Genomic DNA, 27,913 nt, shown 5'->3' on the forward strand with positions numbered 1-27,913 from the left:
AGGCTGGGGAGCGCCTCCACCACCTCCCTCCCTGCCAGCACCATCGGCCAGTCCGCCCATTCCAGCGCCGGAACCCCGAGGAATCCGACTCTCTCCCGAGGGCCTACGACGGAACCGCGGCTGGGTGTCAGGGATTCCTCCTCCAGGTGGAGCTGTACCTGGCCACCGTACACCCGGCACCCTCGGGCATGAGAGCGTGTCCGCCCTGATCTCCTGCCTGTCCGGGAAGGCATTGGAATGGGCCAACGCGGAGTGGAGGAAGATCGACGCCTTGAGACTATCACCTACAACGAGTTCTCCCGCCGCTTCAGGGCGGTGTTTGACCATCCCCCGGAGGGGAAAGCGGCGGGGAGCATCTGGTCTTCCCTCCGGCAGGGGAGGAGGAGTGCCCAAGAATTCGCCTCGATTCCGTACTCTAGCGGCAGATGCAGGGTGGAATGAGCGGGCCTCGTCGATATATACAGATGTAGCCTACGAGAGGACGTCCGTCGGGAGCTGGCTTGTAGGGACACCAGTCTCTCTTTCGACCAGCTGGTCGACATGTCCATCAGGCTGGATAACCTATTGGCCACCCGCGGACGTCCTGAGGGGGGTCCGTCCATTTCACCCTCCAGCGCCTCCGAGCTGTGTCCTATGGAGCTCGGGGCGCTGGGCGCTAGAGAGAGGAGGAGTCGGTTGGTTAGGGGGTCCATCCACTGCACCAACTGTGGTCGGGAGGACACACCGCGGCTAGGTGCTGGGGATGGCCTCCTAGGGAGGATGACGACAGGTCCCGCACTGGGGGATTCCCCTCCAGGTGAGTAGGCGCCCCACTCACCCAGAGCTCACTGTTGCCCATTTTTGGATGCCTGTGCGTTTTCCACAGGTAGCACCTCATTCCCAGCATAAGGCGCTGGTAGATTCAGGCGCGGCTGGGAATTTTATTGATAAAACGTTTTGTTTAGCGTTAGGGATTCCCCTTATTCCTGTTGATGTTCCTTTCCCGTTCATGCCCTAGATAGTCGTCCGTTGGGTACGGGCTTAATCAGGGAGGTCACGGCGCCACTTAGGATGTGTGCGCAGGGGGATCATCAGGAGATGATTCAGCTGTTCCTGATTGACTCTCCTGCGTATCCGGTGGTGCTGGGCATGCCCTGGTTGAGTACCCATAACCCAGCTATTTCGTGGCAGGAGAGGGCTCTGATGGAGTGGTCTGCTCAGTGTGTGGGTAGATGTTTGGGCGTTTCCGTAGGGGCTACCTCGGTGGAGAGTCCAAACCAGGTGCCCGCATTGCACGTTCCCCGGAGTATGGGGGATTTGGCTATTGCGTTTAGTAAGGCGAGGGCGACGCGGTTGCCACCCCATAGGCAGGGAGATTGTGCGATAGACCTCCAGGCAGGAGCTGCGCTCCCACGGAGCCATGTGTATCCTCTGTCTCAGGAGGAGAAGAAAGCTATGGAGATTTACATAGACGAATCTCTGAGACAAGGATACATACGGCCTTCCACTTCCCCTGCGTCCTCGAGTTTCTTTTTTGTGAAGAAAAAGGATGGTGGTTTGCGCCCGTGCATCGATTACCGTGGTCTCAATCAGATTACGGTGAAGTACAGTTATCCACTCCCGCTGATTGCGACCATGACTGAGTCGTTGCATGGGGGCGCGTTTCTTCACAAAATTAGATCTCAGGAGCGCTGCATACAACTTGGTGCGCATCAGGGAGGGTGATGAATGGAAGACAGCCTTTAGTACCACCTCGGGCCATTACGAGTATCTGGTCATGCCATACGGGTTGATGAACGCTCCGTCAGTTTTCCAATCATTCGTGGATGAGATCTTCAGGGACATGCAGGGGCAGGGGGTGGTTGTGTACATTGATGACATTCTCGTGTACTCGCCTACCCGTGTCGAGCATGTGGCCCTGGTGCGTAGAGTGTTGCGGAGGCTGGTGGAGCACGACCTGTATGTGAAGGCAGAGAAGTGTCTGTTTTTCCAGGAGTCGGTCTCCTTTTTGGGTTATCAGTTGTCTGCGTCAGGGGTGAAGATGGAGGTAGACCGGGTGTCGGCCGTGCAGTAATTGGCAAACACCAACCACTGTGAAGGAGGTGCAGCAGTTTTTGGGGTTTGCAAATTACTACAGGAGGTTTATCCGGGGGTTTTGGACAGGTGGCAGCTCCCATCACGTCTCTTTTGAAGGGGGTCCGGTGCGTCTGCAGTGGTCGGCCGAGGCGGACAGGGCGTTTGGGAGGCTGAAGGACCTGTTTACCTCGGCCCCGGTGCTGGCGCATCCGGATCCCTCTTTGCCGTTCCAGGTAGAGGTGGACGCGTCAGAGGCCGGTTTAGGAGCCGTGCTTTCACAACGGTCTGGCGCGCCACCTAAACTCCGCCCCTGTGCTTTTTATTCTAAGAAGCTCAGTCCGGCGGAGCGGAACTATGACGTAGGGGACAGGGAGCTGTTAGCCGTGGTACAGGCTCTAAAGGTGTGGAGGCACTGGCTTGAGGGGGCTCAACACCCTTTCCTCATTTTGACGGACCACCGTAACCTGGAGTACATCCGGGCGGCGAGGAGGCTGAACCCTCGCCAGGCAAGATGGAGTATGTTCTTGACCAGGTTTACTTTTAAGATCACGTACATCCCTGGGTCACAGAATGGTAAGGCAGATGCGCTGTCTCGGCGGTATGACACGGAGGAGAGGTCCGTGGAGCCCACTCCCATACTGCCTGAGTCGTGTCTGGTGGCACCCGGTAGTGTGGGAGGTCGATGCTGAACTCGAGCGGGCGTTACGCACCGACCCTAGTCCACCACAGTGCCCGGAGGGTCGGAAGTACGTTCGCTCGAGGTTCGGGATCGATTGATCTATTGGGCTCACACGTCACCCTCCTCTGGACATCCAGGTATCGGCCGGACAGTGCACTGTCTTAGTGCCAAGTACTGGTGGCCCACGTTGGCAAGGGATGTGAGGGTTTATGTTTCCTCCTGCTCGGTGTGCGCCCAGTGTAAGGCGCCTAGACATCTGCCTAGGGGTAAGTTGCTACCCCTGCCCGTTCCACAACGACCATGGTCCCACCTCTCTGTGGACTTTATAACAGACCTTCCCCTCTCCCAAGGGAATACTACCATCCTGGTCGTTGTGGACCGGTTCTCTAAGGCCTGTCGTTTGCTCCCCATGCCGGGTGTTCCTACTGCCCTACAAACTGCCGAGGCACTGTTCACCCATGTGTTCCAGCACTACGGGGTACCCGAGGACATTGTGGCTGATCGGGGTCCCCAATTCACCTCCAGAGTCTGGAGAGCGTTTATGGAGCGGTTGGGGGTCTCGGTGAGCCTCACCTCGGGGTACCACCCGGAGAGTAATGGGCAGGTGGAACGCGTAAACCAGGATGTGGGTAGGTTTCTCAGAACATACTGCCAGGACCGGCCGGAGGAGTGGTCAAGGCACGTTCCCTGGGCCGAGATGGCCCAGAATTCCCCTACGCCATTCCTCCACTAACCTAACTCCATTTCAATGTGTGTTAGGTTACCAGCCGGTTCTGGCACCCTGGCAGCAGAGCCAGATCGAGGCTCCTGCGGTGGATGAGTGGGCGCGGCGCTCGGAGGAGACTTGGAACGCTGCACACGTCCACCTGCAGCGGGCCCTCCGACGTCAGAAGGCGAGCGCTGATCTCCACCGCAGTGAGGGACCGGTGTACGCACCTGGTGATCGAGTCTGGCTCTCTACCAGAAACCTGCCCCTCCGCCTGCCCTGTCGGAAACTGGGTCGGGCGGTTTGTAGGGCCATTTAAAGTCCTGAGAGGGTTGAACGAGGTATGTTATAGATTACAGCTACCTGTGGAGTATAAGTGTATTAACCCCTCGTTCCATGTGTCCCTTCTCAGGCCGGTGGTAGCGGGCCCGCTCCAAGAAAATGAGATAGGGGAGACTCCCCCGCCCCCATTGGACATCGAGGGGGCACCGGCGTACTCCGTGAGGTCCATCTTGGATTCGAGACGTCGGATGGGGGGTCTCCAGTATCTAGTGGAGTGGGAGGGGTACGGTCCGGAGGAGCGGTGCTGGGTGCCGAGGAGAGACATTTTGGACCCGTCGCTCCTGACGGAATTCCATCGGGGGTATCCGACGCGCCCTGCTCCACGTCCTCCGGGTCGTCCCCCGAGGCCGGAGTCGGCGCACGTCTGGAGCCGCCGCGTCAAGGGGGGGTACTGTCACGGTTTCGGCCGAGGCTGCCTCTCTCCCTTGTTCGGGCAGGTTTCGGCGTTCGTCGTCTCCGGAATTCTAGCTGCCACCGTTGTATGTTCCATGTTTCCTGTTTGATTAGTTTTGTCTGTTAGCCACACCTGTCTTGTGTTATGTCTCATTAAGCACCCTATTTAGTTTCCTTGTTGTTAGTGTAGTGTTGTGTGTAATTGTTTCGTGTCAGGTGTTTGTGCGTTACCCGTGTTTCGGTACGCCAGTTACGATATAGCTTCCTCCTCGGTTGAGGAGAGTTTTTGCGCCCTGTGTTTGTGCGCTCGTGTTTGATGCCTGTGTGCGTCTGTTGGCCTCTGGCCGTTTTGTATTGTTTTGCACTCGCTAGTAAAGTCTTATTGGACTGTACATCTGCTTCTGCGCCTGATTCCACACCTCACCATTTCTAACAACGTGACAATCTTAGCTCACTGGTCACCATAGCAACACCCACCCGTAGTCTGCGCTCCAGCAGGTATATCTCACTGGTCATCCCCAAAGCCAACACCTCCTTTGGCCGCCATTTCTTCCAGTTCTCTGCTGCCAATGACTGGAACGAACTGCAAAAATCTCTGAAGCTGGAGACTCTTATCTCCCTCACTAACTTTAGGCATCAGTTGTCAGAGCAGCTTACCAATCACTGCACCTGTACACAGCCATTCTGAAATTAGCTCACCCAACTACCTCATCCCCATATTGTTATTTATTTTTGCTAAGTTGCACCCCAGAATCTCTATTTGCCCATCATCTTTTGCACATCTATCATTCCAGTGTTAATACAAAATTGTAACTATTTTGCACTTTGACCTATTTATTGCCTTACCTCCATAACTTACTACATTCGCACACACTGTATATATATTTTCTGTTGTATTTTTTTGACTTTATGTTTTGTTTACCTCATATGTAACTGTGTTGTTTTTATCGCACTGCTTTGCTTTATCTTGGCCAGGTCGCAGTGGTAAATGAGAACTTTTTCTCAACTGGCTTACCTGGTTAAATAATTGTAAAAAAAAAAAAGATCATGCAAATCGTTACATGACAAAAATGGAATCGTGACAGAAAAAGTTGTTAATTCACTGAAGTTGCTGCTTGCGTTCCCTTAAAGTCACATTTCTCATGCTTTGTTACAGGCTTTGGTTTTTCATTTATGTTTTGAGGTTGGACTTTAGCACGTATAGCTCGTTAGCATGTAGGGTACACCGATTGGTGTCACCTCGTTAGGCAGTATGTGTTACACATGTGCTGGTTGCCATCTTGTTAGTGAGAAGGTGTTTCACCTGTGCTGGCCCAGGTGCTATTTAAGAGTGGCTGGCCCAGTGCTCCAGTGGTCTTGATAGATGTGGTGGGTTAACACCTTTAGTTGGCTTGACCTATTTTTAAACAATCCTTGATCTGATTTTGTTTGCGCCACCTTTTTGGTTTGTTTCCTGTGGGTTTTTCTTTTGTTTGCCTCGTAATGAGACCCATGGTTGACATGGGTCCCATTACACCTGGCAAAAACCAAACACTGCATTACACAGTAAGAACCTTGTACCAATGGTCAAGCATTGTGGTGGTAGTGTGATGCTTTGCTGCCTCAGGACCTGGATGACTTGCCTTAATAGAAGGAACCATGAATCAGATAATTCTACAGGAGAATGTCAGGCCATCCGTCTGGCTCAGCTGGGTCATGCAACAAGACAATGATCCAAAATACACATGAAAATGGCTAAAATGCAACATATTTTAAGTTTTGGAATGGCCTTGTCAAAGTCCAGACCTAATACTAATTGAGATGTTGTGGCAGGACTTGAAACGAGCAGTTCATGCTTGAAAACCCACAAATGTCTGAGTTAAAGAAGTTCTACATGGAAGAGTGGGCCAGAATTCCTCCACAGCAACGTGAGAGACTGCTCAACAACTACAGGAAGCGTTTGGTTGGAGTCATTGAAGCTAAAGGTGACACAACCAGTTATTGAGTGAAGGGGGCAATTACTTTTTCACACAGGAGCATTGGGTGTTACATAACTTTGTTTATTAAATAAGTATGTCATTATTTTATTTGTTCACTCAGGTTCCCTTTATCTAATATTAGGTTTTTGTTGAAGATCTGATTTAACATTCAGTATAAAAAATATGCAAAAGTAGAGAAATTAGAAAGGGGGCAAATACTTTTTCACGGCACTGTATATTCTCAGCTTATTTTCTCCGATACCTCAATCTCCTTCAACTTTCGTCAATGTAAAAACACTAAGGGTTTATTCTCATTGGTGAGAACTAAGGAGGCATCAATTCTCGATAGACATTACTGTAATCTAAACTTGCGTATTTCTCACGTCTCAAACGCTACCTCCGGAGGCTGCACACGACACTCGCCCAACAGTTGCCCCCCTCTAAGCAGGGCAGTGTAAACAGAATTGAACCCAACATTCATACAGTAAAATACTAATAGCAGAGCCATGTTTTTGAAACAGCTGTATGGAAAGAGTCTCACACCTTTTTAGTTGCTTATGGCAGAGCAACCATCCCATTGTTAGCTGACTGCCCACTGGGCACAGATGTCAATTCAATGACCTACTCCATTGGTTCAACATAATTTCATTGAAATGTGGAAACTACGTTGATTCAACCAGTGTGTGCCCAGTGGTGGTCTCAGCTGGGGCTTGTTTTCCAGTTAGATGTCCTTAGGCTGGCTAGGTCTGTAATAGTGGGGTGGTATAGAGGTCATTGCACCACACCACCACCTGTTTACAGATGACCAACCTCTGCGGTGTGGAAACAACCGGATGCATCAATTTCTTAGGGCAAATGAAAACAGCCTGTGACGTGGCTTCCACTTTTGGATGTTAAGGTGACACTCCATATTTTACTGGATTGGATCAACCGTGCAGGAGAGATCCTCCTCAACTATAATTTTTTTCCTCGTCAGGACCAGAAAGAAAAACCTCTTGGGCGTTTCTTTTACACCTGCTACGTTAGGTTAAACGATGACAGAAAGACTGTATATTTTCTTCATAAAAATTCACTTGTCAGAAGTAAAACCACTCAAACCCTTGAAGTATCCAGCTTTTACTCAAACATGAGACTTTATTTATTTTTTTCTTCAATAAATTAAATGTAAAATGGCTGCCCACCCTTCACACAAACATGATCTATATCAATGCTATGAAGGTGAATCTCAAAAGTATTATTAATGCCTAATCATGTTTTCCATGAAATGTGGTCGCCCCGAAGGTATTACTCTTTAGCAGAAACATCAATAGGTCTCCAGTGTTTTTACTGCTACTTCAACACAAATCCCTTTTAGAATATCTTCAACTGAATTAAGTAAGACCACAAGACTACTACAGGGTTTGTCGCAAAACCCCAATTGTCAACAGTTTGATGCCTGGAGCACTAACATGAGAACTGCATACTTGCATCAATCTCACAGAAGGTTATGAATGTGTTTTGTATCAGCCAACAAATAAATGTACAACTGTAACTTACCACTGTAGAAACACTCATTACCATAGCATTGGAGTCACTGCACCATGTAATGGAACTTGCTGTAAAATGCACAAATAAATCTCTTTATGGTGAACATGCAGAAAATTGTTAGGCTATGGTTCAACCCAGCACTCAGAGAAACAAACACGACAAAGGGAGTGGAAGAAACAAAAATATTTAATAAAAGTTAAAATTGTCTTAGTCCAAAAACAACTGAAGTAAAGGAACAGAGTGGGCTAGTCGGCTCCGGAGGAAGGAGAGGCTGAGGCAGGCAGGCAGGCAGGCAGGCAGGCAGGCCGACAGGCAGGAAGGCAGGCAGGTTGGGAGGTATGTCCGAAACTAAAGACAAAACAAATGACAGGTTAAGGAGAGTGGAGAGCCAGGCTGGAAGACAAAGACAAAATAACTTTACTGGTGAGCCAAGTTACCGCTCTGGTAAGAACAACGATCTGGCGCCGGTGGAGAGCCATGCCCCGGAATTAGTAGTGCAGGTTGATTAGAGAATAGGATGCAGCTGCGTAGGCAGGAATCACTGGAAACAACCCGCAGCTGCACAGGAGAGGCAGATCCTGAGCACGCCCCTGATCCACTCCAGACACACCCACATAAAAGGGGACAAACACACATACAGATACAACAGACACAGAGGGGACAAAACAAGGAGGAAGGGAAACAGAAAAGGGAGAGACAAGCTGCCCACATAACAGTACCCCCTCAATGGTCGCCACCTGGCGACCCACCAGGCCTGTCAGGGTTGTCGTGATGGAAGTCCGTGATCAACTGAGGATCCAACACAAAACGCTTAGGGACCCAAGACCTCTCCTCTGGTCCATAACCTTCCCAATCGACTAGGTATTGGAGACCCCTACCCCGCCTCCGAGAGTCCAGTAGCCTACTGACGGTGTAGGCCGGATGGTCGTCAATGAGACGAACAGGTGGAGGTGGAACAGCCGGCGGACACAAAAGGCTGGAGGACACAGGTTTCAGTTGGGAGACGTGGAAAGTAGGGTGTATCTTCATGGCTGAAGGCAACTTCAAACGAACCGCAGCGGGGTTAATGATGGACTCCACCACAAACGGACCCAGGTACCGAGGAGACAGCTTGCGTGATTTGGTACGAAGAGGTACGTTCTTAGACGACAGCCAAACCTCTTGACCAGGATGAAACACAGGTGCGGGAGTCCTGCTCCTATCCGCTGTCATCTTGTTCCTGTCGGTGGTCCGAAGCAACGCTTCCGAAGCGCCGCGCCACACTCTCTGGCAGCGGCGGAGGTTCTCCTGAACCGAAGGAACAGCCAATTCCTTCTCCTGAGCAGGAAACAGAGGGGGGTTGATAACCCATGGTAACTTCAAAGGGTGAAAGACCAGTGGCAGAGGTGGTGAGGGAGTTGTGGGCGTACTCTATCCAAGGCAGATGTTTGGCCCAGGATGATGGATGTTGAGCAGCCACACAACGAAGGGTTGCTTGAGGTCTTGATTGGCTCTTTCTGTTTGACCGTTGGTCTGGGGATGAAACCCTGAGGACAGACTAACGGAAGCACCCAAAGCAGAACAGAAAACCTTCCAAACACGGGAAGTAAACTGTGGGCCTCTATCAGATACGATGTCCACAGGTATTCCATGGGGACGGAATACATGTTGGACTAGGAGGTCCGCTGTCTCACTGGCAGACGGTAATTTTGGTAATGCTATATAGTGAACAGATTTAGAGAATCTGTCCACAATGGTAAGTATAGTATCATTACCTTCAGACTTGGGTAGGCCGGTGACAAAATCCATGGCTATGTGGGACCAGGGACGGCTGGGAACTGGGAGGGGTAGCAGCAGCCCCGAAGGGGACTGATGGGGAGGCTTTGCCCCGAGCACAGGTTGAACAGGCTGCCACAAAAGCCTGAACGTCAGTTTCCATTGAAGGCCACCAAAAATGTCTCCTAAGCAGCGTCAACGTGCGTCTCATCCCAGGGTGACCAGCAAAACGGGGAGGTGTGAATCCACTGCAACACCTGAGACCGGACCGTCTCGGGAACAAAGAGTAGGTTGGGAGGTCCATCACCCGGTCCCGGGTCCGTGGCAAGTGCAGTCTTCACAAGAGACTCGATCTCCCACTGAACAGCCGCCACGACGCATGAGGAAGGCAGGACTGCCTCAGGCTCGCTGGTCTCCGAAGGGTCAGCAAACTGGCGGGACAAAGCATCTGGTTTAACATTTCTTGACCCCGGTCTGTATGTAAGAATAAAGTTAAACCTACTAAAAAACAGGGCCCATCTGGCTTGGCGTGAGTTGAGTCTCTTAGTGGCTTGGATGTAAGCCAAGTTCTTGTGGTCTGTCCAGACCACAAACGGCAGTTCAGCTCCATCCAGCCAGTGCCGCCATTCTTCCAGTGCTAGCTTGACCGCCAGCAGTTCTCGGTTTCCAACGTCGAATTCCGTTCTGTGGGTGACAATTTTTTGGAGAAAAAAGCACAGGGGTGAAGCTTTTGGTCAGTGGGGGAGCGCTGGGAGAGGACGGCTCCCACACCTGAGTCCGACGCGTCCACCTCCACAACAAACTGCAGAGAGGTATTGGGGTGTATCAACACAGGGGAGGTGGAAAACAGTTCCTTCAAAACCCCTACCGCCTGCTCCGCCTCAGGGGACCACAGAAAAGGGACTTTTGGGGATGTGAGTCTAGTAAGGGGTGCCACCACTTTACTAAAACCCTTAATGAACCTACGGTAGAAGTTAGCAAAGCCCAAAAATTGTTGAAGTTGCTTACGGGTGGTGGGTATGGGCCATTCCGTCACTGCCCGGATCTTCTCGGGGTCCGCCTTCACCTGCCCGCTCTCAATGATGAAACCAAGGAACGATGTAGACTGTTTGTGGAACTCACACTTCTCTGCTTTGACATACAGCTTGTTTTCCAAGAGCCGTTGCAGGACTTGGACGGACGTGTGACTCATGCTCCTCGGGTGACTTGGAAAAAACAAGAATATCATCCAGGTATACAAAGACAAAACGGTTCAAAAAATCCCTAAGAACATCGTTCACCATGGCTTGGAAAACAGCAGGGGCGTTTGAGAGCCCAAAGGGCATGACCAAATACTCAAAATGTCCCAGTGGAGTGTTGAAAGCGGTTTTCCACTCATCTCCCTTACGGATCCGGACAAGGTGATAAGCGTTCCTGAGGTCGAGCTTGGAGAAAACTGTGGCGCCATGCAGAGGTTCAAAAGCAGAGTTGATGAGTGGAAGGGGATACTTGTTTTTAACAGTTATGTTGTTTAAACCCCTGAAATCGATACAGGGGCGTAACGACTTGTCCTTCTTTTCCACGAAAAAGAAACCTGCACCCAAAGGAGACGACGAGGGACGGATTATGCCCGAGACCAGAGAATCACCAATGTACTGCTCCATTGCCTCTCTTTCCGGTCGGGACAGATTGTATAAGCGACTAGAGGGCAAGGGAGCACCAGGAAGCAGTTCAATAGGGCAATCATAAGGCCTATGTGGTGGTAGAGACAGAGCCTTGTCCTTACTGAAAACCTCCGCTAAGTCATGGTATTCTTTGGGGACAGATGACAGATCAAGAGGAGCTGAGGGATGAGTTGGGTTACACTTAGTGGGGGAACCGCTGACCTAAGGCACTCTGAATGGCAGTTAGTGCTCCAACTGAGAATGGTGTGACGTGTCCAATCAATTTGTGGGTTGTGAAGAGCCAACCAGGGGAAGCCAAGGATTAGGGAGGTAGCTGAGCCAGACATAACTCTTAGCTGAATGCTTTCACAATGATTGCCAGAAATCACTAGGGAAACGGGGATGGTTTGATGAGTTATCTCCGCGAGGAGGCGCCCATCAAGGGCTGTGACCCGAATGGGGGTAGGTAGTGGCTCCATGGGGATACGAGCTTGTGTAACGAACTGGTGGCTAATAAAGTTGTCTTCTGCACCTGAGTCTATGAGAGCTGAGAGTGGCAGGGAATGACTCTGGAAACGTAAGGTTACAGGTACTTGTAATCGGGGAATGATGGGTTCAGGATCTAACTCTGGGCTCGCAAGTAGACCCACCGTTACGAGCGAGCCTTGTCTTTTGGCCGCTTAGGGCATGTAGCCAGAATGTGTGTGGCGTCTCCACAGTACAGGCACTCACCCGCCTGGAGGCGCCGTTGCCGTTCTGCTGGAGGTAGTCGAGCTTGACCCACTTGCATAGGTTCCTCCTCTGTGCTCGGGATGGAATCAGGAATAAGAAGCTGCCGGCTCCGGGAGGCGAGACTCGAGTGGTTGAAGGCTGGGGAACTCGTCCTCCTAGATGCGGCCGACCGCCTCTCTCCCGACGCCTCTCCGCAACCGGTTGTCTAGCTTAATGGACAGGGAAACGAGAGAATGTAAATCATGTGGCTCGTCACGAGCAGCCAGTTCATCCTTAATGGCTTCATTCAAACCGTTTAGAAATGCTCCTTGAAGTGCCACATTGTTCCACTTGGAGTCCGCTGCCAAAGTCCAGAACTCAATAGAGTACTCAGCCACACTGTTAGAACCCTGCCTCAAATTAAAAAGTATCTTGGAGGAATTACCCACATGGTCAGGATGGTCAAAAACAGTCTTCAATTTAGCAGAAAAATCAGCGAAAGTCAATCCAGTCAAAGTTTGATTTGAGCACACAGCCTCAGCCCAAACCAGAGCTCTCCCTCTTAACAGCCCCAGAACATAATGTACCTTAGAGGAATCAGTAGAAAATGACAGTGGTCTCTGCCGAAAAATCAAGTCACACTGAAGCAAAAATCCCGGCACTTGTCCAATTCTCCATTGAACGGTTCAGGCGACGTGACAGGGGGTTCCCGATGGAACGAAGCCTGCATCATGTCCGAGGAACCAACTTGGGGTGCATCAAACTGGGGGTCAGAGAGAGATGGAGAACTGATAACAGACAATTTAGAGACTTGTGTAGTTAACTGAGTCACCTGGTTCAGCAGTTGATGATTATTTTCCAAAAGAGTCCGAATCAGTTGGTCATGCTGTCCTAGCAACGTTCCTTGAGCCTGGATAGCTTGTTGGAAGCTGTCTTCGTTTGCCCCGTGCTGTCTCTCTGTTGGGTCCATGGCCAGATCGTTCTGTTAGGCTATGGTTCAACCCAGCACTCAGAGAAACAAACACGACAAAGGGAGTGGAAGAAACAAAAATATTTAATAAAAGTTAAAATTGTCTTAGTCCAAAAACAACTGAAGTAAAGGAACAGAGTGGGCTAGTCGGCTCCGGAGGAAGGAGAGGCTGAGGCAGGCAGGCAGGCAGGCAGGCCGACAGGCAGGAAGGCAGGCAGGTTGGGAGGTATGTCCGAAACTAAAGACAAAACAAATGACAGGTTAAGGAGAGTGGAGAGCCAGGCTGAAGACAAAGACAAAATAACTTTACTGGTGAGCCAAGTTACCGCTCTGGTAAGAACAACGATCTGGCGCCGGTGGAGAGCCATGCCCCGGAATTAGTAGTGCAGGTTGATTAGAGAATAGGATGCAGCTGCGTAGGCAGGAATCACTGGAAACAACCCGCAGCTGCACAGGAGAGGCAGATCCTGAGCACGCCCCCTGATCCACTCCAGACACACCCACATAAAGGGGACAAACACACATACAGATACAACAGACACAGAGGGGACAAAACAAGGAGGAAGGGAAACAGAAAAGGGAGAGACAAGCTGCCCACATAACAAAAATACGCCAATACATATGGATGATTCTACAACTACGGGCAATTCTACAGTGCATTCGGAAAGTATTCAGACCACTTGACTTTTTCTACATTTTGTTACTTTACAGCCTTATTCTAAAATTGATTAAATATTTTTTCCCCCTCAATCAACACACAATATCCCATAACGACGAAGCGAAAACCGACATTTGGCAAATTTTCTAAATAATAAAAACAGAAATCTTATTTACACAAGTATTCAGATCCTATACTCAGTACTTTGTTGAATCACCTTGGCAGCGATTACATCCTCGAGTCTTCCTTGGTATGACGCTACAAGCTTGGCACACCTGTGTTTGGGGAGTTTCTCCCATTCTTCTCTGCAGATCCTCTCAAGCTCTGTAAGGTTGGATTGGGAGCATCGCTGCACAGTTATTTTCAGGTCTCTCCAGGGATGTTTGATCGGGTTTAAGTCCGGGCTCTTGCTGGGTCACTCAAAGACATTCAGAGACTTGTCCCGAAGCCACTCCTGCGTTGTCTTGGCTGTGTGCTTAGGGTTGTCCTGCTGGAAGGTGAAGCTTCACCCCAGTAAGGACCTGAGTGCTCTGGAGCAGGTTTTCATCAAGGATCTCTCTGTACTTTGCTCCGTTCATCTTTCCCTCGATCCTGACTAGTCTCCCAGTCCCTGCTGCTGAAAAACATCCTCACAGCATGATGCCGCCACCACCATGCTTTTCCATAGGGATGGTGCCAGGTTTCCTCCAAATGTGACACTTGGCATTCAGGTCAAAGAGTTCAATCTTGGTTTCATCAGACCAGACGTAAGCTACTCCCCAGTAAAATGCACGACAGCCCGTTGGAGTTAGCCAAAAGACACCAAAAGGACTCTCAGACCATGAGAAACAAGATTCTCTGGTCTGAGAGTCCTTTAGGTTCCTTTTGGCTAACTCCAACGGGCTGCCGTGCCTTTTACTGAGGAGTAGCTTCCGTCTGGCCACTCTACCGTAAAGGCCTGAGTGCTGCAGAGATGGTTGTCCTTCTGGAAGGTTCTTCCATCTCCACGGAGGAACTCTGGAGCTCTATCAGGGTGACCCTTCTCCCCCGATTGCTCAGTTTGGCTGGGCGGCCAACTATAGGAAGATTCTCGGTTGTTCCAAACTTCTTCCATTTAAGAATGATGGAGGCCACTGTGTTCTTGGACTTTCAATGCTGCAGACATTTTTTGGCACCCTTCCCCAGATTATTTTTTATAAATGTGTAACAATTTCTAAACCTGTTTTCGCTCTGGATAAGTGTCTGCTAAATGATTAAATTGTAAATAGATTGATGAGGAAAAATAAGGCTGTAATGTAACAAAATGTGGACGAAGTCGAGGTGTCTGAATACTTTACGAATGTACTCTGTGTGTGTGTGTGTGTGTACAGTTGAAGTCGGAAGTTTACATACACTTAGTTTGGAGTCATTAGAACTTGTTTTTCCACCACTCCACAAATTTCTTGTTAACAAACTATAGTTTTGGCAAGTATTTTTTCCAACAGTTGTTTACAGACAGATTATTTCACTTATAATTCACTGTATCACAATTCCAGTGGGTCAGAAGTTTACATACACTAAGTTGACGTTGCTTTAAACAGCTTGGAAAATTCCATACAATTATGTCATGGCTTTAGAAGCTCATGATTGACATCATTTGAGTCAATTGGAGGTGTACCTGTGGATATATTTCAAGGCCTACCTTCAAACTCAGTGCCTCTTTGCTTGACATCATTGGAAAATCAAAAGAAATCAGCCAAGACCTCAGAAAAAAATTTGTAGACCTCCACAAGTCTGGTTCATACTTGTAAGCAATTTCCAAATGCCTGAAGGTACCACGTTCATCTGTACAAACAACAGTACGCAAGTATAAACACCATGGGACCACGCAGCCGTCATACCGCTTAGGAAGGAGCCGCATCCTGTCTCCTAGAGATTAACGTACTTTGGTGTGAAAAGTGCAAATCAATCCCAGAACAACAGCAAAGGACATTGTGAAGATGCTGGAGAAAACAGGTACAAAAGTATCTATATCCACAGTAAAACAAGTCCTATATCGACATAACCTGAAAGGCCGCTCAGCAAGGAAGAAGCCACTGCTCCAAAACCGCCATAAAAAAGCCAGACTATGGTTTGCAACTGCATATGGGGACGAAGATCGTACTTTTTGGAGAAATGTCCTCTGGTCTGATGAAACAAAAATAGAACTGTTTGGCCATAATGACCTTCGTTATGTTTGGAGGAAAAAGGGGAAGGCTTGCAAGCCGAAGAACAACATCCCAAGCGTGAAGCACAGGGGTGGCAGCATCATGCTGTGGGGGTGCTTTGCTGCAGGATGGACTGGTGCACTTCACAAAATAGATGGCATCATGAGGAAGGAAAATTATGTGGATATATTGAAGCAACATCTCAAGACATCAGTCAGGAAGTTAAAGCTTGGTCGCAAATGGGACTTCCAAATGGACAATGACCCCAAGCATACTTCCAAAGTTGTGACAAAATGGCTTAAGGACAACAAAGTCAAGGTATTGGAGTGGCCATCACAAAGCCCTGACCTCATTCCTATAGAAAATGTGTGGGCAGAACTGAAAAAGCGTGTGCGAGCAAGGAGGCCTACAAACCTGACTCCGTTACATCAGCTCTGTCAGGAGGAATGGGCCAAAATTCATCCAACTTATTGTGGGAAGCTTGTGGAAGGCTACCCAACCCTTTTGACCCAAGTTAAACAATTTAAAGGCAATGCTACCAAATACTAATTGAGTGTATGAAACTTCTGACCCACTGGAAATGTGATGAAATAAATAAAAGCTGAAAGAAATCATTCTCTCTACTATTATTCTGACGTTTCAAATTCTTAAAATAAACTGTTGATCCTAACTGATCTAAGACAGGGAATTTTAACTAGGATTACATGTCAGGAATTGTGAAACTGAGTTTAAATGTACAGTGGGGAAAAAAAGTATTTAGTCAGCCACCAATTGTGCAAGTTCTCCCACTTAAAAAGATGAGAGAGGCCTGTAATTTTCATCATAGGTACACGTCAACTATGACAGACAAAATGAGATTTTTTTTCTCCAGAAAATCACATTGTAGGATTTTTAATGAATTTATTTGCAAATTATGGTGGGAAATAAGTATTTGGTCAATAACAAAAGTTTCTCAATACTTTGTTATACACCCTTTGTTGGCAATGACACAGGTCAAACGTTTTCTGTAAGTCTTCACAAGGTTTTCTCACACTGTTGCTGGTATTTTGGCCCATTCCTCCATGCAGATCTCCTCTAGAGCAATGATGTTTTGGGGCTGTCGCTGGGCAACACAGACTTTCAACTCCTTCCAAAGATTTTCTATGGGGTTGAGATCTGGAGACTGGCTAGGCCACTCCAGGACCTTGAAATGCTTCTTACGAAGCCACTCCTTCGTTGCCCGGGCGGTGTGTTTGGGATCATTGTCATGCTGAAAGACCCAGCCACGTTTCATCTTCAATGCCCTTGCTGATGGAAGGAGGTTTTCACTCAAAATCTCACGATACATGGCCCCATTCATTCTTTCCTTTACACGGATCAGTCATCCTGGTCCCTTTGCAGAAAAACAGCCCCAAAGCATGATGTTTCCACCCCATGCTTCACAGTAGGTATGGTGTTCTTTGAATGCAACTCAGCATTCTTTGTCCTCCAAACACGACGAGTTGAGTTTTTACCAAAAAAGTTATATTTTGGTTTCATCTGACCATATGACATTCTCCCAATCCTCTTCTGGATCATCCAAATGCACTCTAGCAAACTTCAGACGGGCCTGGACATGTACTGGCTTAAGCAGGGGGACACGTCTGGCACTACAGGATTTGAGTCCCTGGCGGCGTAGTGTGTTACTGATGGTAGGCTTTGTTACTTTGGTCCCAGCTCTCTGCAGGTCATTCACTAGGTGCCCCCGTGTGGTTCTGGGATTTTTGCTCACCGTTCTTGTGATCATTTTGACCCCACTGAGATTATCAGTGGTCTTGTATGTCTTCCATTTCCTAATAATTGCTCCCACAGTTGATTTCTTCAAACCAAGCTGCTTACCTATTGCAGATTCAGTCTTCACAGCCTGGTGCAGGTCTACAATTTTGTTTCTGGTGTCCTTTGATAGCTCTTTGGTCTTGGCCATAGTGGAGTTTGGAGTGTGACTGTTGGAGGTTGTGGACAGGTGTCTTTTATACTGATAACAAGTGCAAACAGGTGCCATTAATACAGGTAACGAGTGGAGGACAGAGGAGCCTCTTAAAGAAGAAGTTACAGGTCTGTGAGAGCCAGAAATCTTGCTTGTTTGTAGGTGACCAAATACTTATTTTCCACCATAATTTGCAAATAAATTCATTTAAAATCCTACAATGTGATTTTCTTGATTTTTTTTCCTCATTTTGTCTGTCATAGTTGACGTGTACCTATGATGAAAATTACAGGCCTCTCTCATCTTTTTAAGTGGGAGAACTTGCACAATTGGTGGCTGACTAAATACTTTTTTTCCCCACTGTATTTAAGGTGTATGTAAACTTCCGACTTCAACTGTATATATGTGTGTGTTTTTATATATGGTCCCGGTGTTTCTGTGTAACATTAGCTACCTGAATTATTTGGATCTAGTTAGCAGTTGACCACAAAACAATTAATAGTTTAGCAAAAGTATTCATGGTTGACACTATACAGTCAATGGGTCAATCAGCTGCTGTCTTCTTTCATTGAAAAGCACATTTATAAAAAAGGAATATTAACTATAAGTATGTCAAACAACAATTCTGTAGGTTGAATGATTAGTGTTTCAAGCTGACCCCATTCCTCACTTGAACCCCATGTAAAGCGATGTGCTTGACAATACATGCGTGTCTTCTTGTTTGTCTTCCTGCCAGCAGGCTCCGTCTCTCCAGCCTCTGACAGACTGTCTCCACCTTCCACCACCATGTGCCAAATACTCACTGTTCACAGCCAGAAACGTATGTGACACAACAGTTATGACTCATAATAACGTAATATTAGTTATACAACGATTACAGTCCATCCATTCTGGTTTACAATACATTTTAACTTTCCACGAATAACTATAAGTATAATGTAAAACAACATTCTGTAGGCTGAATGATTAGTGTTTCCAGCTGACCCCATCCCTCACTTGAACCCCATGTAAAGCAACATGCTCTACAATACATGTCTTCTTGTTTGTCTCCCTACAAGCAGACTCCGTCTCTCCACCCTCAGCCTCTGATGGACTGTCTCCACCTTCCACCACCGTGCACCAAATACTCAATGTGAATCTGAATGCTGGCACCCTGAGCTGGTGTGGATGGACAATAAAGGAGTCAATCTTAAATGTGAGAACTGTTCAAGGGTGTGTAGACTTTCACTAGGCACTGTATACCCATTGATTCTTGATGAAAATAAGTTAAATGCTTAGTTTAACTGTTCTTCCCCATTTAGAACCAAACATAGGCCTGTTTAACTGAAAACAAACACTGTATAGCCTCAAAACATGGTTAAAACTATAATTTTTATATAATGGATGGCCAGTCCTTGCATCCATTGCGCCTAACCGGGATCCTTGGGACGTCCTTACCCTAAACCTTAACCCTAACCCTAACCTTAACCCTTACCCTAACCTTACACATAACCAAATCCCTTACCTAACCATAACCATTTTAAATGTCAACTTCAATGGGGTAGGGACGTCCAAATGATTCTGAATAGCACGGACCATATGTTTATCATCTGAGAGCTGTATCCATGAATACTGGGCAGCGGACACAAGATAAGAGAGATTGGTGTGAGAGAAAGACAGTGGTCTGACCATAGAATTAGGAATTAGAATACTATTATAGCCTGACAATAGATCACAGAAAATAGTTATTTTCCGAGGGAAATTGATCCAAGGCCTTTGCGAGCCGCCAGTTGCCCATCCCTGACCTAGAGTCCTGAAACTCTGTGCATAGTTCCCTCTTCTCACAAGGAACAAATTTGCCTCAAGGTCCCACAAGGTCTGCCATGATGGATTGTCTGCCATTTTGAATTTTTGAAAAACACTTAAATGATGTCCTCCGGAACCACAGGGCCGACCTGGATGAAACTTGATATATGGCATCTATGGACCAATGTCTTTCAACGCAATATTTTCCAGACTAGTATGTCAAACAACTGCCCAATGAACATTCATGTGGGCGTGGTCTGGCACATAAATGCATGTAAATCAGACACAGATATTTGTATTGTAACCAAACTTGGTACACATGTTCCAAACCCTGTCAAGACTCAACATATGCAAGCACATTCAAATTGACCACACGGTGGCGCTACAACAGGCACATATTCATATCTCTTGATCTGTTTGACTCAGTGTTGAAATTGAAAACCTCTGTGGTTCTTGTGTACTGTTGATGTGCTTCCCATTTGAGGTCTGGATTACGATTCCTAGGATTTGTGTGTGGTGTCAAAATCTGACTAATTGTTGTAACTACTACTTTTGCTCTTTTTTTTCTGTTATTCAAAGGTGCTGTCAGGAGAACCACTTTCACATCCAAGGCTACAGATGGAGAGATGGAGAAGTTTGTCATAAGGTGGCTGCAGCTTGCACCAGACAGAGACAGGAGGCAGAAAGGAGAGGACCGAACACAGCAAGGAAAGTGATTGCCAAAGAAAACAAGCACACTTTCACTGGTAAAAATTGCATGTTTTCATTGATTTTAATTTTGAGAAGTACATTCATACTATTTCATCCTTCCACTAAAACGGGTTGTTAGTTCTATCGGTTAGGTTGCTAGAGCAGCGGACTTGTTGTTCATTCTATTTGTTTGATTGCTATGCAGGCTGGCAATGTTGTTATCCCTTGATTGCTAGCTAGCCAGCTACGGCTAACACAGTCGCGTCAACTCTGCAGATACAATAACATCAAAGTAGCTGCATTTTCATTTGTTTAAGCTCTTTTCTAGTGACATTTATTTGGATACATCCATGCTACTGCACATTCATAGTGCCTGTTGAGGGATGACACCCACAAAAAGTAAATTTCATCTGTTTAAATAAAAGTATTAAAATGAGAATGTCATGTATTTTCTTATGTTTATGTTGTTCATAGTTCAGTTGATAGCTGCAATATTACTACCTACATTTAGTATCATTTTACTACCTACATTTAATATGTTTTTGGGTGGTGGGGAGGGGGCGGATTCTGGCCCTAAAATGGCAGCTTTGGCTCAGTTCAGTCTGCCAGATCTAGGCCGAATGACTCGGACCTAGTCTGTACTGTCATTCATTTTGGACTCGGGCCGGATCCAGCTGCCAGGCCAGCAGTTAAGATCTGGCATGCATGCATCAGGCCAGATGTTTGTCCTACCTGGGTGTTCTCATGTTGAAAAGGTGCCAGTTCCAGTGTTTTGGAATCTTACAGTATAGTAATTTAATGTTTAACAATGGTTGTTCAATGTTTGTAATAAAATATTGTTTTCATACGTTTATATAGATGTCATTTCCACCACACCTTGTCATTTCCATCACAACCCATATATTTTACGTAAATTAGTATATGTATAATTTACATTGATTTGTTTTAGATAGGGAAATCATGTGGTTGTTATCATAATCTCACAAAAAGTTTGGGTGGAGATATCTTATTTTTCATGATAAATAAATGTTTTCAGCTGTCACCAAGGCAAGTTTATGCATTCAGGCGTCGTATTGAATTATTAATATTAGGAAAACCTTAATCACTTAAGAATATTCCATTCAAGTGAATCTACAAATGTATAATAAATGTGTTATAAATAAATTGTATGATATTTCATTTTCAACTAAAATGGATGATTAATGACGTGATGGAAATGACATTTGTCTATGGCTGTCTGGAAAAATGACATTTCTGAAAGCTTGCAGCGCCAAAGTGCCCGAAGTTGCATAATCACCCATATGCTGGAGTGGATCTGAGGCGGTCCTTACATAATTTGCTGGAGCTAGTTTGGCCAATGAATGGTTTATGCAAAGGCACAACTAGCCATAATTAATTTGGCCACAGAAAGGGAGGCAGATGGAGCAAAAAATTGTAAAGGCAGTGACTTGGCAGAATTAATAGAATGTTTAAGAATGTTCAAATTCAAATTATTCCCACGGCCAATAAAGATTATTTGGACTCCCCAATAATATCCCTTTCTTCCAAAATACTCATTGTCGTTGGTTCGCTAGTTCCACAATGACTGCAGGGATTCTCTTTTAAACATGTGATTTATGGTGATGGTACTAAGAAAACAGCTTTGGTGCATTTTGGCACATAATTATGCTAATTGTTTGACGGCAAATGAGAATGTCTATGATCTGAGACCGACATGTCAATAGATTTTAGGATCCCCTGAAAAAACATTGATTGGATCGACATTGGAACCAAACTGTTGTCATTGACAATGTTTCATCTATCAACTGAAATACAACTAATGCAATTGGTTAAATAATGTGCATGTATCCTCCTCTAAAAACAAAGTATTTGCAGTAATGCATCAAGTATTAGTTTAATGATAGAGGGTACATTCATTGTGGAATGTGTTCAGGTACAGTACATCTACAGTGCAGCACATCTATTGTAATGCGTGGAAACTACTGCCTCGGGTATACTGTACAATGAATAATGTTTTTCAACACTTTAGCAGTGTTTTTCAAGCAGGTTGGCATTTATTGGGATGACTCATGTACTGGAGGCAGCTCTGCAGGGTAGTCACTAGCTTGCACAGCCACAGTCAGAGCCTAACATTAACCTTAACCACACTGCTGACATTATGCCTAACTCTAACCTTAAATTAAGACAAAAAAGCGAAACTTTTGTTTTCACGACTTTTTACAATATAACACATTTTGACTTTGCAGCTGGCCTATCTAGTGTCAATTGCTCAGCTTTGCCTCCAAGACAAGATTCATCCCAATAAATGTCAACCTGCGTTTTCCAACACTTTACAACTTGATGTACAGTGTGGAAAAAAAGTATTTAATCAGCCACCAATTGTGCAAGTTCTCCCACTTAAAAAGATGAGAGAGGCCTGTAATTTTCATCATAGGTACACGTCAATTATGACAGACAAAATGAGATTTTTTTTCTCCAGAAAATCACATTGAATGATTTTTAATTAATTTATTTGCAAATTATGGTGGAAAATAAGTATTTGGTCAATAACAAAAGTTTCTTAATACTTTGTTATATACCCTTTGTTGGCAATGAAACAGGTCAAACGTTTTCTGTAAGTCTTCACAAGATTTTCACACACTGTTGCTGGTATTTTGGCCCATTCCTCCATGCAGATCTCCTCTAGAGCAGTGATGTTTTGGGGCTGTCGCTGGGCAACACGGACTTTCAACTCCCTCCAAAGATTTTCTATGGGGTTGAGATCTGGAGACTGGCTAGGCCACTCCAGGACCTTGAAATGCTTCTTATGAAACCACTCCTTCGTTGCCCGGGCGGTGTGTTTGGGATCATTGTCATGCTGAAAGACCCAGCCACGTTTCATCTTCAATGCCATTGCTGATGGAAGGAGGTTTTCACTCAAAATCTCATGATACATGGCCCATTCATTCTTTCCTTTACACGGATCAGTCGTCCTGGTCCCTTTGCAGAAAAACAGCCCCAAAGCATGATGTTTCCACCCCCATGCTTCACAGTAGGTATGGTGTTCTTTGGATGCAGCTCAGCATTCTTTGTCCTCCAAACATGACGAGTTGAGTTTTTACCAAAAAGTTATATTTTGGTTTCATCTGACCATATGACATTCTCCCAATCCTCTTCTGGATCATCCAAATGCACTCTAGCAAACTTCAGATGGGCCTGGACATGTACTGGCTTAAGCAGAGGGACACGTCTTGCGCTGCAGGATTTGAGTCCCTGGCGGCGTAGTGTGTTACTGATGGTAGGCTTTGTTATTTGGTCCCAGCTCTCTGCAGGTCATTCACTAGGTCCCCCCGTGTGGTTCTGGGATTTTTGCTCACCGTTCTTGTGACCCCACGGGGTGAGATCTTGCGTGGAGCCCCAGATCGAGGGAGATTATCAGTGGTCTTGTATGTCTTCCATTTCCTAATAATTGCGCCCACAGTTGATTTCTTCAAACCAAGCTGCTTACCTATTGCAGATTCAGTCTTCCCAGCCTGGTGCAGGTCTACAATTTTGTTTCTGGTGTCCATTGATAGCTCTTTGGTCTTGGCCATAGTGGAGTTTGGAGTGTGACTGTTTGAGGTTGTGGACAGGTGTATTTTATACTGATAACAAGTTCAAACAGGTGCCATTAATACAGGTAACGAGTGGAGGACAGAGGAGCCTCTTAAAGAAGTAGTTACAGGTCTGTGAGAGCCAGAAATCTTGCTTTTTTGTAGGTGACCAAATACTTATTTTCCACCTTAGTTTGCAAATAAATTCATTAAAAATCCTACAATGTGATTTTCTGGAGAAAAAAATTGCCCAGCGACAGCCCCAAAACAGCACTGCTCTAGAGCAGATCTGCATGGAGGAATGGGCCAAAATACCAGCAACAGTGTGTGAAAACCTTGTGAAGACTTACAGAAAACGTTTGACCTGTGTCATTGCCAACAAAGGGTATATAACAAAGTATTGAGAAACTTTTGTCATTGACCAAATACTTATTTTCCACCATAATTTGCAAATAAATTCATTAAAAATCCTACAATGTGATTTTCTGGATTTTTTCTCTCTCTTTTGTCTGTCATAGTTAACGTGTACCTATGATGAAAATTACAGGCCTCTCATCTTTTTAAGTGGGAGAACTTTCACAATTGGTGGCTGACTAAATGCTTTTTTTCCCCACTGTATTTCGGAAATAAATAACATTGACTGGCACTTAGTGGATCAGTCAACGGAGTGGCAGGTTATTGACTACTAATTTTAGCACTTGGCGCGAGTCAATGATCCTCAGCCTCACGAGTCCAGACGTATCTGCTGCCGATAGATAAGCAGCGTGTCCCAGTTCTGATTTCTGAAATGATTTATTCTGCAGTTTTATAAATTGGTGATATGCTTTAGCTGGTTGAGAATATTCCAATGTTGGAGCATACTGTATCTATTGCAACATAGGAGAAATAGGTCAATTGCTATGGAGTTGTGCAAAACATAGCTTGTTTGCATACATTTTATAGTGCTATGGAAGCCAACAAAGCATTACTCTACTCAAGGCAATCACTCAGATCCATCGACAACAACCTGCCCATAAAAAACGAATTATTAGAATGATGGAGTTCAATTATAATGGGTGTTTTGGAGATAACTTTGCTACTTTGGATATAGCTCTAGTCTCACTTTGGCACATGCAGGAGGGTTGCTATGACAGAGTGATTTCAGCCCAAGGGTGATTGAATGAGCATCGCAGATGTAATTATTTTCAGCTGTGCAGTTCTTAAATTGTCTCTTCCAGAGAATAATTAATTAAGGGGATTTGCCAATGAGGTACAGACTTCTACCTACCACATTTGACATGGCCCTAGGTTAGACATTGTGAAATTGAAATGCGACAGGAGTAGGAAAATAAACATCAAACGTATATATTTTTTAAGAGGTTTCCTTTTATCACAAACCTCACCCTACAGGACCATACACATCTCTAAAAATGGTTGGATTAGTATTGGGCCTAGACTCGTTTCCAGTTTTTTTTTAACCAAGACAGTCAGTGATCGGTGATCACAGCAGTCCCAATTTAAGTATGTTAGCCTAAGCAGACTAAACCATCTCCATTCACACCTCTGAATCAAAGGTTATCTCAACGGATTGGCACTCCTGTGACAGACAATCGCAATCTGAAAGTTGTGCTGCGTTCTATTTCCTAGTTGTGATATCGGAAATTCGACTTCATTTCATTCATGTGCTTTTTGGTCAGAACAATTCTTGAACCAATAAGATTTTAGCTAGATTACGTTGCTTATAATAAAGTAAGATAGCTTGCTTAACCTTGACAATATGCTCGAACTTGCTACATTACCCATATTGTAGTTGTCAAAAATATATTTGTCATCTTTTGGTTGAAAAGGTGAAAGGTCAGTGGTGAAATGTCACAACTCGACACCATTTTCTCCGTTTCCCACTTGTAATTCCAATTTGGAGAGTCGTTCAATAGAAATTTCCCAGTCGGAACTAGGAACTTGCAATAACTCTGATAGCTAGTGAACACAGTATTGGATTCAGCAAAAAATAAATAAATGCTGAATGACATTGAGAATGCGATAATAAGCTATTTTCATTTTGAAGAGGGGGAAATGATTATGGTTCCAGCCACTGGATAAATAAAAGGCAAACAAACCCAATTATGTGGGCCTTTTATGAAAGATGAAAGGCACTCAATGGAATGATCTGTTAATAACGCGCACAACAGCCTCTCACACAACAAACCATAATTAAGTCAGACAGTTGGGACATGAACCATTTATCTTAAATATATGCAACCACTCGGAATCTCTCTTATTCAACCGCCCTTTTAAAGGCCCAAATTGTGACAGACAAGAGGATAGAATGCAATCAGCTAGGTGACTGAGTGCTTGGCTTTATGGAGGAAGGAACCGTTGGTAGCTACAGTGTAGCTGGAAAGGAGCGCCAGGATGCCCGCCTGCCTGTTCGGGTCCAGTGCATAAAGAATCTTGGTGCAAAATACTGTCCCTCGTAAGCACATGTCAACCGCCCATCAAACAGATGGTAATTAGTAGGCGTATGGAATGACAGACTGCCTATAATCCCACACATTCCCTGGCAAGGCCCTCTGGGATACAGCAGGGCAGGCCATCCGGGAAAGGAGGGTTTGGGAAACGGGCCAAGTCTGAACTAAGCCCATCTTTGAAACAGTGCCATTGTCATCTGAATCACGGTTTCGGAATGGGACAAAAATTCTGCCTTCACATTTCAGCCACAACAGTCCCCACCTATCTGCTGAGTGCCTGCACCCAACTGTTGTAGAAATGGAAACTGATCACCACACAGCCCGGAATACCCTGCCAGTAATACAGGAAGGATACTGCCTTTGTCCCTGCAGCTTGCCCAGAATTACCAGTTACAGTGGGGGAAAAAAGTATTTAGTCAGCCACCAATTGTGCAAATTCTCCCACTTAAAAAGATGAGAGAGGCCTGTAATTTTCATCATAGGTACACGTCAACTATGACAGACAAAAGAGAGAAAAAAAACTTTTTTTTTCTCCAGAAAATCACATTGTAGGATTTTTTATGAATTTATTTGCAAATTATGGTGGAAAATAAGTATTTGGTCAATAACAAAAGTTTCTCAATACTTTGTTATATACCCTTTGTTGGCAATGACACAGGTCAAACGTTTTCTGTAAGTCTTCACAAGTTTTTCACACACTGTTGCTGGTATTTTGGCCCATTCCTCCATGCAGATCTCCTCTAGAGCAGTGATGTTTTGGGGCTGTCGCTGGGCAACACGGACTTTCAACTCCCCTCCAAAGATTTTCTATGGGGTTGAGATCTGGAGACTGGCTAGGCCACTCCAGGACCTTGAAATGATTCTTACGAAGCCACTCCTTCGTTGCCCGGGCGGTGTGTTTGGGATCATTGTCATGCTGAAAGACCCAGCCACGTTTCATCTTCAATGCCCTTGCTGATGGAAGGAGGTTTTCACTCAAAATCTCACAATACATGGCCCCATTCATTCTTTCCTTTACACGGATCAGTCGTCCTGGTCCCTTTGCAGAAAAACAGCCCCAAAGCATGATGTTTCCACCCCCATGCTTCACAGTAGGTATGGTGTTGGATGCAACTCAGCATTCTTTGTCCTCCAAACACGAGTTGAGTTTTTACCAAAAAGTTATATTTTGGTTTCATCTGACCATATGACATTCTCCCAATCCTCTTCTGGATCATCCAAATGCACTCTAGCAAACTTCAGACGGGCCTGGACATGTACTGGCTTAAGCAGGGGGACACGTCTCGCACTGCAGGATTTGAGTCCCTGGCGGCGTAGTGTGTTACTGATGGTAGGCTTTGTTACTTTGGTCCCAGCTCTCTGCAGGTCATTCACTAGGTCCCCCCGTGTGGTTCTGGGATTTTTGCTCACCGTTCTTGTGATCATTTTGACCCCACGGGGTGAGATCTTGCGTGGAGCCCCAGATCGAGGGAGATTATCAGTGGTCTTGTATGTCTTCCATTTCCTAATAATTGCTCCCACAGTTGATTTCTTCAAACCAAGCTGCTTACCTATTGCAGATTCAGTCTTCCCAGCCTGGTGCAGGTCTAGAATTTTGTTTCTGGTGTCTTTTGACAGCTCTTTGGTCTTGGCCATAGTGGAGTTTGGAGTGTGACTGTTTGAGGTTGTGGACAGGTGTCATTTATACTGATAACAAGTTCAAACAGGTGCCATTAATAAAGGTAACGAGTGGAGGACAGAGGAGCCTCTTAAAGAAGAAGTTGCAGGTCTGTGAGAGCCAGAAATCTTGCTTGTTTGTAGGTGACCAAATACTTATTTTCCACCATAATTTGCAAATAAATTCATAAAAAATCCTACAATGTGCTTTTCTGGATTTTTTTTCTCAATTTGTCTGTCATAGTTGACGTGTACC

The sequence above is a fragment of the Coregonus clupeaformis genome, unplaced genomic scaffold (assembly GCF_020615455.1).
Source record: "Coregonus clupeaformis isolate EN_2021a unplaced genomic scaffold, ASM2061545v1 scaf0016, whole genome shotgun sequence".
NCBI lineage: Eukaryota > Metazoa > Chordata > Actinopteri > Salmoniformes > Salmonidae > Coregonus > Coregonus clupeaformis.